Below are 19,172 nucleotides of genomic sequence, written 5' to 3' on the forward strand. Positions count from 1 at the left end.
ACTAACACGGCTGTTACTCTGAAACCTTTTTGAATATTGTAGGCAAAGCCCAAGGAATCTGTGGCAGAGTAAGGAACTGCATCCCTGCTCCCCAAATTCCTGTTTGGACTCTTAACCACAAGACCATCCTCCCCTGGGTCCATAGCCTGTGTTCTGCAGGAGAGAAGACTAGATGATCACAGTTGTCTCTTCTGGCCTTGGAATCTATGAATCAAGCAAATACCCTGGGTTTTCAATAGTTCACAGATTACTTACCTCCTCCAAAAACACCTCTGCAAGAAACATGGTTTTGTGCATTTTCAGGTATGTATACACAACCTGATTGGGATAATGCTATGATGTGTGTTTAAATCTTTTTGATAACTTAAAAACAGCCATACTGGGTCAGACAAAAGGTCCATATAGCCCAGTATCCTGTCTTCTGACAGTGGCCAATGCCAGATGCCCCAGAGGGAATGAACAGAACAGGTAACCATCAAGTGATCCATCCAGTCGCCCATTTCTTGATCTATATCTTCTTTGCAAAACAGGGCAAAGGGATAGCCAATAGGAGAATTAGCTATTGATTCTCACTGATAAGGCCTGCCCTGCAGGGTTATAACAGCAGTGCCCCTCTAGTACTAGCTCAGCAGATGAAAGGCAGATGGAAAATTCCAGGGGTTCAGGTCTGACAGTTTCAGTGCTAAGCTAGCATAACACAAAGTGGAGAGAGATGTGGTTTGCGTGTCTGCTGTGCAAAGCAATACAGTTGCAACATAAAGGGCCTACTGGAGAATCTCATGTTGACTGCTGTTTTTCTGCAAGGGGACTAGAATATGGAGAAGGAATATTCTTGCTAGAACCCACTGAGAGCAAATCAAGGAATCGGAGTACTCATTTTCAACGGGAAAGGGAACAAGGGATGCTGTTAAAATGAAAGCTCTATTTAATACTTCACATTTCTAAAGCTTTAAATGTTTTTTCCTTATCTTTTATTAAAGATTACAAGCATGCTTAATGGTGTGTTTTCCATGGTACTAAACATGCTGAAATTTGTCTACCAAGTCTCGAACCTTGTTTAACACTGTAATGTTGGAGAGTGACTGGGTTACGTTAACCAGGCTAGCCCATATAGTCCATCTAAATTACTACAACAACCCACTAGGTAAACTGTGATTGCCCCTTATCTCACTGATCCAAATCATCTGTCACCTTGTGCTTCACCTCTTCTCTCTGGTATTCAACTTAGATTGCAAGCTCTTTGGGGTCAGGAAGATGTTTCTTGTTAGGTACGGTGTTCAGCACAATAGGGCCCTGGCCACTACACCGGAGGAAGAACCTAAAACGGCAGACACCCAACATGACAAGGAGAAGGCAGAGAAAGGAAAGACAAGCAGAACATTCCATACAGTGCTGCGTGTCTCGCTACCCTTCCTCCGTTGAGCACAGACACACCAGAGCAGCCCCAGTTTGGCCCTTACTCTTTCAGAAGCACTCTGAAGATGAAGCACTCTTTATAAATGTTCAGCATTATTATTAAAATTAGTTGATAGGGTGACTATTCAATGTGGCTGCCTGCTAGCTTGGATTGAGATGTACTGCAGGATATTCTATCTTGTGCTGGAGTAATATTGTACGATTGACTCTCCCCCAGGAGTTCTCCCACAAATGAGATGTGCCTTTGAGGCTATCCCAGTGAGCAAAGATTTCAGTACACAAATAAGAATGAGGAGGGTATGGGGGAGGTAATTTAGGGACTTCATAAACACCAGGGTCTAGATTTTGATAGAAATTGACTCTGGGCTCTATTCTGCTGCCATGGAGTTAATAGGAAGTTCAATGCTGGCTTCAACTGGAGGAGAAGGAAGACTGAAGTCTGAAACCCTGCTTCTCTACTCACTTAGATTAATTTCATGCTGATGTAACCCCAACTGACTATGGGAGAGTCACTCTTGATTTGTCCTGGTGCTAGTGAAATTTGTGCCCGGAGTTGGCTATAATAAGTCATGACAGGTTTCAGAGGAACAGCCGTGTTAGTCTGTATTCGCAAAAAGAAAAGGAGTACTTGTGGCACCTTAGAGACTAACCAATTTATTTGAGCATGAGCTTTCGTGAGCTACAGCTCACTTCATCAGATACGAAAGCTCATGCTCAAATAAATTGGTTAGTCTCTAAGGTGCCACAAGTACTCCTTTTCTTTTTATAATAAGTCATGTTTTCAAGGCCAGCCTTGCTTTTGCACATGCATACCCACCCATCCCCCACTTGAATGGACCAAGGTAGTGTTCTCCATGTGCACAAAAATGAGCTCAAGCTGGAAATTTTGGCTGATGGGCTCAGAGTGCAATACTCCTTCTATTTCTCTCCCCACCCTGCCCCACAACCAGGCAGTGTCTACCATTTGATTACTAAAGGCAATAGAGTTGATGTAATATACTGTATTTAGACTTCTGTAAGTCATTTGACTTGTACTGCGCACCATTTTGATCAGAAAAACTGGAACAATATAAAATAAACATAACACACATTAAATGGATTAAAAACTGGCTAATTGACAGGTCTCTCAATGAGGTTGTAAACAGGGAATCATCATCAAGGCAGTCTGTTTCCAATGTGGTTCCAAAGGGCCCCATGCTATTTAAAAATCTTATCAATGCCCTGGAAGAGAACATTAAAACCACCACTGATAAAGGCTGCAGATGAACAAAAATTGGGGGAATGATCAATGATGAAGAGGACTGGTTACTTGTTCAGAGAGGTCTAGATCTCTTGGTAAACCAGGTGCAAGCAAACAATAGGTATTTCAATATGGCTAAATGTGTTACCTCCGTTTCCCTAGAAACCAACCCAGGGTTACACTTATATTGTTTTTATTAAATGCTGCTGTTGGATCAAACACAAAAGGGATGGGGCTTATTCATGCATGCACACATTCATTGCATTCATACCCTCATGCACCCATACACTCACACAGGCGGAGAGTTACCGGAGACAGCAGAGGAAGCCGAGAAGCCGAAGCATAGTAGATCTGGTGTGTCCGCCTGCAGTCACGGATCCGGGCCGGTAAGCAGGTCAAGAAGCAGGGAGCTTGTATGTATGCCTTCTTCCTTGTGCTGGAACTGGGTGGCTCCTTTCACGTATACTGAGTTTCCCTTCTGTGTCCATCACTGAGAAGTATTCCCAGGCCTTGTTCCTTTCATGCATACAAAGTTCTTCTTTTCTTTACAGCACTCCATGATTGCCTTTTCAGGGAAGTTTACATCAGACACACCTGTCTCTGGACTCTATTCTCCCTGCAGTTCCTCTCCACCCAGTCCCACACACACTCCCTTGTTCACACTCCCTTATCTCCCCCACACACTCCCTTGTTCACACTCTCTCTGATTGCATGATGCCGTATTGCAAAGCTTGGAGGTTTATTCAAGTGGTAACTGAAAAGGTTACAAAGCTTGCAAGAGTTACAAAGCTTAAAAGGCTATGCTAACAATAATTAAAGTTAAAAAGTTTGCAAAAGGTTACAGAACTTAAGGATCATACTAGCAATGACTGAAAAGTTACGAATCTTACAATCGCATTCTGCTGGATTGAGCGGAGGCTTTACATAACAAAATGTACACATATACATCTAGGAACAAAGAACATAGACCACACTTACAGAAGGAAGATTCTGTCCTGAGAAGCTGTGACTCTGAAAAAGTTTCGGGGAGCGTGGTGGATAATCGGCTGAACACAAGTTCCCAATGTGACTGTGGGCAAAAAAGCAAATGTGATCCTGGGATGAATAAACAGGGGATCTTGAGTAGGAAGAAAGAGGTTATTTTCCCTCTATATTTGCCACTGGTGTGACTGCTGTTGGAATACTGTGTCCTGTTCTGGTGTCTACAATTCAAGAAGGATATTAATCAATTGTAGAGGGGTGAGAGGAGAGCCGTGAGAATGATTAGAAAATATGCCTTACAGTGATAGTTTGAGCTCCTTGGATCTATTTAGCTTAACTAGGAGGAGGTTAAGGAGTGACTTGATTACAGTTTGTAAGTATCTACATAGGGAACAAATATTTATTAATGCACTCTTCAGTCTAGCAGAGAAAGGTATAACATAATCCAAAGTTGGAAGCTGAAGTTAGACAAATTCAGACTGTATATAAGGGGTACATTTATGATGCTGAGGGTAATTACCCAATAGAACAATTTACCAAGAGTTGTGATGGATTCTCCATCACCAACAATTGTTAGATCAAGATTGGATGGGAGAACCCGTCCCGTTAGCATAGCAATATTTACAGCAAGGGTTAAACACACTTTAGTCATAATTGCAGTATATACCCATAACTTTTAATACCCACCATCTACATATATCAGGCAACAATATTCATGAACAGGGAGTTACTAGTTTTCAAATGATACCTCACAAAGCATATTTTATACAAAAACTACTACAAGGGTGTTGAGGGTATGAATACAGTGGTGTTTAGGGTCACACCTACCCTCCACCCGCCTTACAAGGCTGCAGGAGGGTTAGTAACTCGCTGACCCAGAAGAAGCAGGTCAGAACCATCTTTCCTGCACAGGGCATCTGCCACCATATTTTCTTTCCCCTTTCACTGCTAAGCAATACACACAGTAATAGAAGACATGTCAAACACATGTAACCCACACAACTCCTGGGTGTGGTGCTCTGTCACCTCTAGTGGCACCGAGACCATTTAGAGATTAATAAGTCTTCTTCAGCCTTAGTTCAGGGCCATGTGGCTTTTATCTCATGCAGTAGAGACTCATGCCCTAAGCTCCAGAGGTCCCAGGTTTGATTCCGACAACTGGGGTCCGTCGCTGTTATGCACACAAATACATGTACTGCATGGCCCAGATTAATCTCTAATGAAACCTCCCAGAAGTCACTTTAAGAGAAGAATTTGACTTTCTATCTCATGAAATCCCACACAACTACATTCTTCCCAGCTATTGGGGAACAGACTGTCCCACGTCTGCCTAGTGTGGCATATTTTTGCACCTAAGGGTATGTCTCCAGTGTATCTGGGAGATAACCTCCCAGCCCCAGTCCAGACTTGCACTCGTGTGCTAAAAATGGTTGTGTAGATGGTATTTTGGCATTGTGGCTTGGACTGGAGCGCAGGTTCTCAAGGCCACCCCACCAGGCTTGAGAGCCGAGCTCCTGCCTATTCCACACCATCTACACAGATATTTTTAATGTACTAGAAAGAGCCTCGCTAGCACACGTCTGTGACCATGGGGAGGGAGGATCACTCCCATGTGCAGCGTAAACATACCCTAATGCATTGACCATATACTGGACTGGATGAACCAAGGGTCTCACAAAGGATGGCAGTTCCTATGTTCTTGTCTGTGATATCCCTATTTTTAAATGAGTCTTGATAAAAAACCTTACTTTGTTCCAATTTTGCTGCAGTCACTTATTTTTCCTTTTTGAGATTTAAGGTTTTTCATTGTCTTATGGATCTAAACCACATTAAAAATATATTGTGGATCAGTTGCAATCATTTTGTCATTGCTGAAAGATATTATTATCTGAATGGCATTTACGGAAGAGAATATATGATCCATATATTCATAAGATTTGCTTAAATTGGTTTGACATTCTTACCAATATATCACACTTAGCTTTTCTATGTTAAAGACATGTTTCTAGAAAACAGGATTAATATATCTGCGTATTTTCTCATATCTCTTGTTTAGTTAGTGTATTCTGGCTAGTTAATTCATATATTCTAGGGCCAGAAGGGACCACTGTGATCATCTAGTCTGACCTCCTATAGAACACAGGCCAGATAACTTCCCTGAAATAATTCCTATTTGAACTAGATCCACCCGGTTTAGAAGAAAAACAAGTCCAATCTTGTTTTAAAAATTGCCAGCAACAGAGAATCCACCACTGCACTTGATAAATTGTTGCAATGGTTAATTACTTCCAGGGGCATGCAGAACTCCTTCGGGGACAGGGTGGGGAGAGCATGCTTCTCCGGCCCTCGGGCCATGTGGGGAGATCTAGCTCCTTCTGCTGCCAGAGGAGAGCGAGCTCCACTGGCCACAATGGGGAGGAGAGGAAAACCATCTCCACTGGGCCTGGTGGGGAGAACCAGCTCCTCCGGCCACAGATGGGGTTGGGGAGAGGGGAGAGCTAGCTCCTCTGTCCACAGGGGGCACAGAAAGTGCCCCTCCAAAAGTGGCCAAATCTTTATTTGGGTGCACGCCCATTACCCTCACTGTTAAATATGTACCTTATTTTTCAGTAAGTGTAGACCTGCCCTGAATTTGTCTAGCTTCAGCTTCCAGCCTTTGGCTCTTGTTGTTCTTTTTACTTGTAGATTAAAGCCCATTGTCAAATATCTATGCCCCTTGTAAGTACTGTGCTCAAGTCACCCTTTATCTATTTAGCGTAACAAAGAGAAGGTTAGACTCAAGGAACTCAGTCACTAGAAGGCATGGCATCCAGTCCTTTAAGCATCCTCATGATTCTTCTCTGAATCCTTCTTTTGGTGACCCTCCTTTTGGTAACTAAGAAACCCTTCAAGAACAAGGCCACAGTCATGTATCTGGATTCCTCATGGGATTTTGGTGCCTTACTGAAGTTTTAGTCAGCTGGGTAGTCTTGTAAAGCTGGCCAGCAGTCAATGTCCAGTAGTTAAGGTAACTGAAAAATGAAAAATAAAATAAAATAAAATAAATCCCCCCATCACACCCCCCAACCTAAAAAATGTCAATCATTCTTCTTGTTTTCAAAAAAGTACAATTGGTGGTGGTGGGGTTCAAACAGCTAATGCGATCCTAGGATGCATAAACAAGGGAATCTCAAGTAGGGGTAGAGAGGTTACTTTACCTCTGTATTTGGCAAATTTGTTTCTTGACTTTAGCAAAGCTTTTGACACGGTCTCCCACAGTATTCTTGTCAGCAAGTTAAGGAAGTGTGGGCTGGATGAATGCACTACAAGGTGGGTAGAAAGCTGGCTAGATTGTCGGGCTCAACGGGTAGTGATCAATGGCTCCATATCTAGTTGGCAGCCGGTATCAAGTGGAGTACCCCAAGGGTCGGTCCTGGGGCCGGTTTTGTTCAATATCTTCATAAATGATCTGGAGGATGGTGTGGATTGCACTCTCAGCAAATTTGCGGATGATACTAAACTGGGAGGAGTGGTAGATACGCTGGAGGGGAGGGATAGGATACAGAAAGACCTAGACAAATTGGAGGATTGGGCCAAAAGAAATCTGATGAGGTTCAATAAGGATAAGTGCAGGGTCCTGCACTTAGGACGGAAGAACCCAATGCACAGCTACAGACTAGGGACCGAACGGCTAGGCAGCAGTTCTGCGGAAAAGGACCTAGGGGTGACAGTGGACGAGAAGCTGGATATGAGTCAGCAGTGTGCCCTTGTTGCCAAGAAGGCCAATGGCATTTTGGGATGTATAAGTAGGGGCATAGCGAGCAGATCGAGGGACGTGATCGTTCCCCTCTATTCGACATTGGTGAGGCCTCATCTGGAGTACTGTGTCCAGTTTTGGGCCCCACACTTCAAGAAGGATGTGGATAAATTGGAGAGAGTCCAGCGAAGGGCAACAAAAATGATTAGGGGACTGGAACACATGAGTTATGAGGAGAGGCTGAGGGAGCTGGGATTGTTTAGCCTGCAGAAGAGAAGAATGAGGGGGGATTTGATAGCTGCTTTCAACTACCTGAAAGGGGGTTCCAAAGAGGATGGCTCTAGACTGTTCTCAATGGTAGCAGATGACAGAACGAGGAGTAATGGTCTCAAGTTGCAGTGGGGGAGGTTTAGATTGGATATTAGGAAAAACTTTTTCACTAAGAGGGTGGTGAAACACTGGAATGCGTTACCTAGGGAGGTGGTAGAATCTCCTTCCTTAGAGGTTTTTAAGGTCAGGCTTGACAAAGCCCTGGCTGGGATGATTTAACTGGGAATTGGTCCTGCTTTGAGCAGGGGGTTGGACTAGATGACCTTCTGGGGTCCCTTCCAACCCTGATATTCTATGATTCTAAATGATGCACCCACTGCTGGAATTCGGTGTCTAGTTCTGCTGTCCACAATGCAAGAAGGATGTTGATAAATTTGGAGTGGGTTCAGAAAGTAGTCCCAACAATGATTCAGGATTAGAAAATATGCCTGGCAGTGAAAGACTCAAAGAGCTCAAGAGAAAGGTAAAACACACTCCAGTTGCTGGAAGTTGAAGCTGGACAAATAAGATGTAACATTTTAACAGTGGGATTCATTAACCACTGGAGCAACTGACCAAAGCTTGTGGTAGATTCTCCATCACTCACAATTTGAAATCAAGATTGGGTCTTTTTTCAAAAAGATATTGTCTAAGAATTAGTGTAGGGGAAGTTCTATGGCCTGTGTTAGACAAGAGGTCAGACTGGATGGTCACGATGGTCCCTTCTGGCCTTGGAAGCTATGATTCCTCTCCTGCTCATGGGACTGAAAAACAATGCCTTTTTTCCTTACTGGTCTGTAAGGTTGCAATCCAGCTCCACAGTGATGTCTAGATCAAGTCTGTATAACTTGGCAGGTAAAAAAAAAAATCCTATTTTTAACTTCTCTCACTGAAAATTCCTTAGAAAAAAGAAAAGTTGTTTGCTTCCTGTCATTTATTCCGCCACTGGGATTTTGCTAGGAGGACTCGCTGGCAGTTTAGGTAATGGTGCAGAAAGGTTGAGAATGAAGGTTCCACTTTGATATTGTCTTTTCTGAGCATGACCATACATTGTAATTCTAATAATAAATAATGTGATATCATATAAAGGCATGAATAGTACAACAGGATAGCAAAGGGGTATGGCAATCGCATGATTAAAAGTTTAATTGAAAATATCAAAGAAAAAAGAAATTCAGATTTCTAGTAAGTACTTATTGTTATTATGCTCACATGTCTACACTTCATGCTGCCCCAAAGTCCCTTAGAAAGAGGTAGTTCTGAATAGCCTGGGAAGAACACAGCTCATTAAGCATTTGCATTAAATTCGCTCCACCACCTCATCCTCTCGTCATAGGCAGTTCCAATTTATTCAGAAGTTGCTTGCATTTGGGATAAGTTATCCTATCACAATCTGAAGCATCCTCCCTCACCAACACCCTCCCTTGGGGGCTATATGACCATTTTGTTTAATTTAATTTAGGAGAAAACTGAATGGAATCTTGTTGTTCTCCCCCTGGGCAGAATATGCTTCACAAATGAAGTATTCCAGACAAAAACAAGAGAGAGCTTGGAAGTCATACATCCTGTCAGGAAGCTCATTTGCTTACATCCTCTTCAATTCAGTTGGCACTCAATATGGAGCTTTATATTTATCATGAAACTAAGTGCCCCTCAATAAACATCTGGGGCGCCTAGAGCCCTCTAAAAAAGTCCTTACTGAGTTCACCTTCCCCACCCCCACTTCTCCACTTGCATAATACGCAAAGATATTGGAAAAACTGGAAATAAGGCCAGATGTCTCACGGGATTTGAAATGAGTTTTGAAGTGACATCTTGAATCCCGACCGATGCCACCATGCTGCAAGCTGATCTCCTGGCATGAGCTGCTGAGTCTTTTTGGAGCCTCACTGAAAGTTAATGGGGCTCAGTGTGGCTGCAGGGGGGCCAGTGGTAGGCCAGAGCATTCTGTCAGAGGAGAGGGGCCAAAATCAATAACCAGTAACCACCCCACTGCTGTTGGAAAGCCTTTCTGGAATGAGTCTTCACACATTCTCGAGGAAAGGGTATCTGTGCCACAAAAAGCAGACTCACCTCAACTGGCCTTGTTCCATAGCTTTCTTGACAGTTTCAGCAGACAATTCAAGATCTGAATGTGCACAGAAACTAAATGACCCATTCACTTTTTGAGATAGTTCCTCAAAGGCCAAGTTGGGACCTGGACAGGAAACAGTCCAAAAGAAGCTTGAACTGCTGCTTCCTATACTGTACTTGTTCTGTGGCAAATTGAGGGGGCTTAGTTTCCAGGGTACCATACACCAGCATCAAATTCATTAACATTCTTTTTTTACAATATTAGCTTGGGTGAAAGAAAGTACATCTAAACTGGGTGGGGAACCTACAGCCCATGGGCCGGATCCGGCCTGTTGCATAATTTAATGCAGCCCGGGGCAAGTATTTCTAAAAATATAGACCTATGACAATAGCCTATGGGGGTCAGAGACAGCGGTGGGGACAAGGAAGGAGGTGAGCTGCAGGCAGTGGCTGTAGGAGCAATGCTGGGGCGAGGCAGAGCCTCCAGCCACTCCAGTGTGTTATGACTTCACAATGGCTGGCGCTGTAGCCTGGCAGCATGTGCCTCATCATCGGCCCGAGCGTGCTTCTAGCACTCTAGTGTGGAACAGCCAGTAGTATCTCTGTGCCAGGCGTGTGCACCTACGGTGATGCTCGGGTTGCAAGGCTTGTATGCAAATTTTACCTTACAACCTCAGCCATCACACTAAAAAAGCCGGCGGGGGAGAGCGAGAGAGAGAGATGGAGAGAGGCAGGGCGCGCGAGAGGGGCCGTCGAGACCGCCCCCCAACACACACACACACCTCCCCCGAAACCCCTCTCTCTCTGCCCCCGCATTCCCCGGTGCTCCGGGTGACACCCAGGGGGAGTCCGGCAGTAGAGCGGGCACGGGGGCCCTCTCGCTGCTTTTCTTCCCCCCGGTGCCCTGGGCGGACACCGAAGAAGGACGGCGGGAGCCAGACGGGGCGGGTCCCCTCGAGCCCCCCCTTCGCCCCGCTTTTCGCGGTGGCCCTCGAATGTGGCGACGCGGCACGGAGGACGCCGCGCCCGCCTTCCAGGCAAACCGCTAGAGAAGAAGTCGGCGACCCAGAGCCGGAGGACAGCAGGGGGTACTGGGGCTCCAGCGAGAGGGCGGTACGAGGGTCCCACCGACGGCGACGGAGGCTCCAGCAACCCCCCCCCCGAGGCCCGCGCCCCGGAGCGTGCGTGGAGAAGGACCGTCGGGTACGGCGGGGGACCGCAGCGCGCCCCTGCTCGCTCTCGCGACCGTGTTTGGCCCTGCTGAGTCTCGCGGCTGGCCTGGGTTTTCGGACCCCTGGGTGGGCTGCCGGAGCCGCTCGACCTCGCACGGCGGAGATCTCAGCCGGCCGGCACACCCACGGCACGGAGGGCCGGGCCCGCGCCCGGCCCCCCTTTTCCCCAAGGAGGCAAGTCCCAATCGGCCCCGGGGTCGGGGAACGCAAAGGGGAAGAGGGACCCAAATCCGCCTGAACGCCGGAGGCCCCTGCCGCCGGGGCTCCGGCCCGCGAAGGGCCCTTCCCGTCGCGAAGGTGAGCGCCACATCGATCGGACGGGGAGCGGGCCCCCCCTCCCTCCGGGGGGCGCCGACAGTCGGAGTTCGCATCCCGGCCACCGGGCCTGCGCCGGGGGTGCGAGGAGACGACGGGGTCCCCGGAGGCGAAGAGCCGGAACAGGGGGGGGCACAGAGGGCCGAGGGCCGCCCCACCTGCCAACGTGCCCCATTCCCCCCTCGCAAGATCGGGTACAACACTCAGATTGGTCCCCCGGGCTCATCTCTGGTTCTCACAGGTTCTGAAAAACCTGTCCTCAGAAATCTCCGCACACCCGTCGGAATGAACTAGGTGAAAAATCCGTTTTAGCGGGACCAATCTGAAAATCTATCCGACCTCGTGGTTCCCTCGGTCGGCCGAGGGGAGTTTTGGCGACCCCATCCGGACTTCCGTGAGACTGCCGGCCACCAGGTCAACCCGTTACTTTGAATGGGGTTGACCTGGTGGCCGAGCAGGGACTTAGACATTTTTTCAGCCTTTTCCTGGGGTTGACCTGGTGGCCGAGCAGGGACTTAGACATTTTTTCAGCCGTTTTTTCCTCTGGGTTGACCTGGTGGCTGAGCAGGGACTTAGACATTTTTTCAGCCGTTTTTTTCCTCCGGGTTGACCTGGTGGCCGAGCAGGGACTTAGAAATTTTTTCAGCCGTTTTTCCTCCGGGTTGACCTGGTGGCCGAGCGTCTCGCCATCCGCGGCCGGAACGAGAGAAGGCCACCAGGCCAGCCTGCGACGCCCCGGCCATGGATCGGGCCCCTGGAAGTCGGAAAAAAAATTTTCACCGACCCCAAAAGGGGTTCCGGGGGGACATCCAGACCACACTCCGGCCAAAAAAGAAAAAAAAAAAAAGCGGAAAAAAGGATCGGGCCCACCCGAGGCACGGGAGTCACCAGGTCAACCCGGAGCCTGTCCCCGCCAGAGAACTCCCCCAGGCCAGCCTGCGACGCCGCGGCCACGGATCGGGCCCCTGGAAGTCTTTTTAAAAAAATTTCCCCGACCCCCAAAAGGGTTCTGGGGGGGCATCCAGACCACACTCCGGCCAAAAAAGAAAAAAAAAAAAAGCGGAAAAAAGGATCGGGGCCACCCGAGGCAGGGGAGTCACCAGGTCAACCCGGAGCCTCCCCCGCGGGCTGGGCCCGGACGGACCCCGCTGCGCCCGTGTCCCCCTGCCCAGGGCTCGGGGCTTCATTCCCGTCCGGACACCAGGTCAACCCGGAGCCTGCCCCCGCGGGCTGGAGCCAGGCGGACCCCACTGCGCCCGGGTTCCTCTGCCACGGTCTCCGGGCTTCATTCCCGTCCGGACACCATGTCAACCCGGAGCCTGCCCCCGCCAGACAAGTCCCCCAGGCCAGCCTGCGACGCCGCGGTCAGGGATCGGGACCCTGGAAGTCTTTTTAAAAAAATTTCCCCGACCCCCAAAAGGGTTCTGGGGGGCATCCAGACCACACTCCGGCCAAAAAAGAAAAAAGAAAAAAACGGAAAAAAGGATCGGGGCCACCCGAGGCAGGGGAGTCACCAGGTCAACCCGGAGCCTCCCCCGCGGGCCATACTGGGTCAGACCAATGGTCCATCTAGCCCTGTATTCTGTGTTCCAACAGTAGACAATGCCAGGTGCTTCAGAGGGAATGAACAGAACAGGTAATTGTCAAGTGATCCATCCTCTGTTGTCTACTCTCAGCTTCTGTGAGTCAAATGTATAGGGACACCCAGAGCATGGGGTTGCTTCCCTGATCATCTTGCCTAATAGCCATTGATGGAACTATCCTCCACGAACTTATCTAGTTCTTTTTTTAAGACAGTTATACTTTTGGCCTTCATAACATCCCCTAGCCACAAGTTCCATAGGTTGTCTGTGTGTTGTGTGAAAAAGTACTTTTAACTGGGAAAATATCATTAGAACTTTTAGGAATTTTTCTTCTTTCCTTTGGTTAAAGTTTTGTCATTTGAAATTAAAATTGTGCACATCTAAAGCTGGATAAAGTGAAACAAACCCTGTCTTTGATAACAGGGACTGAGACGATTAATGGCTGTAAAGATCATCTTGAATTTCAATCAGAAGTCATTAGATAGCTCTAATGACTTGCAAGATTGGGTGTGCCTAATAAGTCATCCAATTTAAGAGGTGAACTGCTGCATTCTGAAAGGAATGATGCTTCTGAGCAGAGCTGATTTAAAAAAAAAATCAAAATTAACAAAACGTCTCATTGAAACTTTGAATTTCAATGGGAAAACCAGAATGAAAAGTTTGAAAATGCTGACCTGTTTTGACCAGCCTTTCTTCTGAGCTCTCTTCATAGGTGACCACTTGTAAATTATATATGATAATCTACCATGTAGGTGACAAAAATATTGATCACTGAGGCAAGGTCCATACTGTGGCAAGATCTAAGGGCTCTTGAAGCTAGTGGAGAAAGTCGTAACAAAAACCAATGTCTGGAAGTTAAAGCCAGACAAATTTATACTAGAAATTAGGCCCTTTTTTTGTAGCAAGTGAGGGTGATTAACCATTGGAATAAAGTACCAAGGAAAGTGTTGGCTTGTCCATCTCTTGATGTTTTCTATCTGGAAGATATACTTTAGTCAAACACAAGTATTGGGCACAATACAGGGGAAAGGAGACTGTGGGTGAAATAAACCATCTTGAACAAAGATTGTATTTTACTAGATTACATTTTAGAATTTTAGATGTGTGTTTTCACTTTCATTTGCTTGTAGCAGTCTCTACCTTTATCACTTTTTTGCTTGGTATCACTTAATCCAGCTCGTCTGTTAATAAACTTGTTTTGCTTCCATTTATAAATAATCAGTGCTGTGTTTGTTCAGTAACGTGTGCTTCCAGGAAGCTAACTGATTGGAGTGTTCTGTTGTCTCTGTAAAGTCTGTGAACCTAACACTTTCTCTATGAGGGCCCAGTGAGAGGCAGTAGGATGATTTTGTGGCAAATTTGGTGCTGGAAGGGTACTAAGAATAACCAGGCTGGGCAAAGCCAGGGTGAGGCTTGTGGGCTTCTGGCAGGCTGTTACAGTCAGAGATTTGGACCAAAGCTGCACAACCTCAAGACACTATGGGTTACAAGGCAAATGGCGACTGAACCCCTTACTGGCCTGGGTGAACCTCAAAACATTACAGTGGGTGCACAAGATTGAAAGATTAATCAAAGCAGTTATCAATGGTTTGCTGTAAAACTGGGAAGGCTGATCTAGTGGGGTTTCTAATGGGTCAGTCCTGGATCTGATAATGGTCAATATTTTCATTAAAGACATGGATAAAGGAGGTTTCAGAGTAGCAGCTGTGTTACACTGCAATACACTGAGCGGATACACTGAGGAGTACACTGTATCCGCAAAAAGAACAGGAGTTAGAGACTAACAAGGTGCCACAAGTACTCCTTTTTTTTTTGCGAATACAGACTAACACGGCTGCTATTCTGAAACTTATAAAATCTGTGGATGACATCAAGCTGAGAGGGGCTGCAAGAACTTCGGAGGACAGGATTAGAATTCAAAGCAACCTTGATAAACTGGAGACGAGATCTGAAATCAACAAGACTAAATGCAATAGAGACAAGTGCAAAGTACTACACTCAGGAAGGAAAAATCAAATGCACTGCTCTAAAATGGGGAAGAACTGGCTAAATGGTGGTACTGCTTAAAAGGATCTGGGGGATATAGTCTATCACCATGTGATGTTAATAGGAGTGTTGTATGTGAGACACAGCAGCTAACTGACCTGTTCTACATGGCACTGATGAGGCCTCACCTGAAGTACTGTGTCCAGTTCTGGGCACCACACTTTAGGAAAGATGTGGACAAATTGGAGAGAGTCCAGAGGAGAGCAACAAAGATAACAGGCTTACAAAACCTGAGCTGTGTGGAAAGGGTAAAAATACGGGACATTTTTAGTCTTGAGAAAAGAAGACTGAGCGGGGGGCTTGATAAGCCTTCAGATATGTTCAGGGCTGTTATGAAGAGGACAGTGATCAACTGCTCTCCATGTCCACTGATGGCAGGACAAGAAGTAATGGGGTTAATCTGCAGCAAGGGAGATTTAGGTTAGATATAAGGAAACACTTTCTAATGATAAAGGTGGTTAAATTCTGAATAGGCTTCCAAGGAAAGGTGTGGAATCCCCGTCATTGAAGGTTTTAAGAACAGGCTGGACATACACCGGTCAGGGATGGTCTAGGTTTACTTGGTCCTGCTTCAGAACAGGGTGCGGACTTGATCACTACTCAAGGCACCTTCCAGTCCTACATTTCTATTATTTTTTTCTACTTGATATTCTCCTGTTTCTGCAAACAAGGATCACATTAGCCCTTTTGGCCACAGTGTTGCATTGTGAGCTCATGTGACTACCCACCAGGACCCAAAAACTTTTTTCAGAGTCACTGCTTTCCAGGATAGAGTTCCCCCTCCTGAAAGTATGGCCTACACGCATGGGTGGTGGGTATTGTACTCCAGGGAAGGCTAAGCCTCTCCTAACCCAGACTGTGACCCCAGCCATGCTCTGCCCTGAGGCCCTGCCCTCACTCTCCCCTCTACCCTGAAGCAAGCGGGGGCCCAGCTACAGCTGGTGGCAGGGAGCTTGGGGCTCGGACCAGCCGGTGGCCCGGGGGTCAGATTGGCAACTAGGGCGGGCTCGGGACGGCCAGAATAGGTCGGCTACAGCTCCTCCGGCTGTGAAGGGTGAGTGTGTCTGTGTGGGGGACTTGAGGCTTCAAAGCGGGGGGGGGGGGGGTAGAGACAGGGCCTCAGGTGAAATGGGTGGAGCCAGGTGGAAGCCTCTCCAAAGATGGGGTTCATCCATCACCCATGCCTACCTTCCTTCTTACTAGATGTATACACTTTTGTTTAGCCATAATAAACCAGTTCCTGCTTGCTTGCACCAACCTTACCAACCGATCGAGATAATGGTTGTATCAGTGGCCTGTCCTCCATTAGTTACCACTCCTCCAATTTTTGAGTCATCTGCAAACTTTATCTGTGATGATTTTATACTATGTTTTGAGACTGATCAGTTAGCCATCTTTTAATCCACTTAACATATTTCTAGTGTTAATTTTACATCTTTCTAGTGTTTTAATCAAAATGTCATGCAAGTCAAATGCCTTACGGAAGTCTAAGTATATTATATCAACACTATTACCTGTATCAACCAAACATGAAATCACATAAAAAGAGTTGGTATATTAGTTAATTCCAAAGCCAGTTAAGGATAATTGGCAGATACTGGTGCTAGACTACTTTGGTATTTCCATACCTGTGCAGAAGCTGATCTGTTGTGGATGTCACGTCACATGTCCTTGTGCTTAGGTAGAGAGATGCTGAGTTCTTGTTATGTATGCTAAAAGTTACTCAATGTGGTAGTATAAAACAGAGGAAAATTTATATACCCTCTTCTATGACACTGAAAGGTTTGCTATAAAAGAGCTCATAACCACACAGTAGATTGTGTTACCCATTCCTGCACTCTATATTCCGTTATGTCAATGAGTGACTTTATTAGCTAGCAGAGAACTGCAAGCAGCAAGCAAGTGCTGTATATTAGCAACTGCTCTCAATTATAATAGGCTCTGACCCTGCTCCCATAGAAATCCATAGCAAAGCTCCTATTGACATCAGTTGTGTAGGTTCATGATCCTATTATTTAGCACTTGCATAGTGTTTTTAATCTTCACTGTATTTTACAAATATTAACTAACTAATCCTGTGAGATAGGTAAGTACTATCCTCATTTTACAAAAGGGGAAACTGACTGAGGAATGAGTTTAAGTGACTTTTTCAAGGTCCCAGATGGAGTTATCATCACAGCTGGGATTAGAACTGCCAATCCTGTGCTCACCAGAGATCACAGCTGTTTCTCAGACATTCTGAAGTGCTTGGAGTGTGAGTATGGGACACCTGCCTATCTGTATTTCTGGAGGTATCTCCTAGCAACACCATAGTTAAGGATGGTTCTAAACTGGACCACAAATTCCTATTTTTCCTCCAAAAGCAGGTGGCCAATCTGTGTGAAATTTCACACAGGGTTAATATTTATGCCCTTTGAATTCTCTGTGTAGTTTTTGTTTGGTTATTCCTCACATTTGATATAGGAAACCTTTAAATGTTGGTTCTGTCTGAAATGTGTCCTGCTTGTTTCGTTGTTGACAAATTCCTCTTATAAGACATTGTCTGGCTACACAAAACTTCATGATGTGGTGGATCCTGAGGAGAATGGTGCATGGGTAGTGTTTTTATTAATGTTGGCTTTGGGGTCACTATTAGCCATGATTCACATTCTAACTACAAGACTGTGCTGTATCCACAAACGTGACTGACAGACGTCAGGCAAATTCAGTTGATGGTCAGTACACACAAGCCATATTGCCAGGGGGATGGAGCAAATAAGCCTGATTGCTAAGGATGGGCACATGCAAATCTGATTGATGGGTCCATGTACACATAGATGCTCCTTCAAAAGCTACACTTTCCTGTCACATTTCATTCTATAATAGAGAAGGGTTTATGTGCAGCTACTGACACATAATGCATGTATGGCTGCTGATGGATAAAATATTCTCTGCCACCAGCTTCACTTCTATCCCGAGACTTATCCCCTACATCTCTGCCCTTTCTCTTCTATCCAGCTCTCACCCCCAACAAAGCATTCAAAAAAGCTAGGAAGATAAGACACAAAAAAAGTCGTTGTGAAGCAGTTTGGGTTACAACACATGCCACATACCTGACACAAACCCACAGAAAGAAGGCGATGAAATGTCAAGTCACCTGATGTGACCCACTACTCCTGAACCCTCAGGCGCATGTACAGGTATTGTACACCATGGGCCATGCACCACAACCTTAACGCTCCCTGCACAAGGAGGGCCAGCCTTTCCACGCCTTCTTTAATGAGTCACCCTTCTGCATACAACCCTTTACCAAACTATCTTTTTACCAGCCCAAGCGTTACATCAAACGTCCATAACTACTAATGATGGGGAGGGGAAATAATTTGGTAAAGAGTGTGTGCAGAAGAGTGAAGCTGTGGGGTTTGAGGGCAGGGCAGAATTCAGGTTGTGTTGTGTAGTGTGTGTTGTATGGTAGTTGTGATAAAGGTCAGACGTGTGCTTGTGAATGGAGTAGTAGAAGATATGTTCTGGGGTGTAGCTTAACTTTTCATCTCCTTGCTTTTGTGGCTTTGTGGCAGACATTTGTGTTTGTGTGAGAGAGTGAGTGAACCCTAACTGCTCCAATGAATGTGTGTGTGTGGTGATTTTTAGCGGGGGAGTCAGGGAAGCTTGGTGCAAAACCAAAAGGACTGTCAGAAAAGCTGGGTAATTATTTTAATCCTAATGGGAAAACCCAATACTGTTTGATTGGGATGAAACTAATAAGTTTCTATGGAAATGAAACAGAGCTTTATTGGATTTACTATAAAAATTATAGAATTAAGGCCCCAATTCAGCAAATCACTGAAGGACCTTCTTAACTTTAATGACTTCAATGGACATAGGCACATACTGAAAGTTAAACATGCTTAAGAATTTTATTGAGCTGGGGCCTTAAGACAGAACGATCTTCTTTCTCTGTTTTGTAAAAATATGTTCTACAGTTAGTTATACTCTTGCTATAAGGGTTGGTTTGGAAATTTGATGGAACGGTTCTTGTTCTCTATTAAATACTATAAGACTTCTCCATTCGGTGAATACTGTAAAAGAAAAGAAAAAAATCTCCTCCATTTGCTGTGCTCCATTTGTCTATTTCACATTTTAACCTTTGTCCTTTTAGGTATGTCAGACCTTGCCAAGAGGTGTCCTCTGCACAATGTAAGCCCCGTTATATATACATTCCCAGATAATGTTGCTTCTTTAGCTATATGTTCCCTTTGCTG

This window comes from Caretta caretta, chromosome 5 (assembly GCF_965140235.1).
Source record: "Caretta caretta isolate rCarCar2 chromosome 5, rCarCar1.hap1, whole genome shotgun sequence".
NCBI classification, from domain to species: domain Eukaryota; kingdom Metazoa; phylum Chordata; order Testudines; family Cheloniidae; genus Caretta; species Caretta caretta.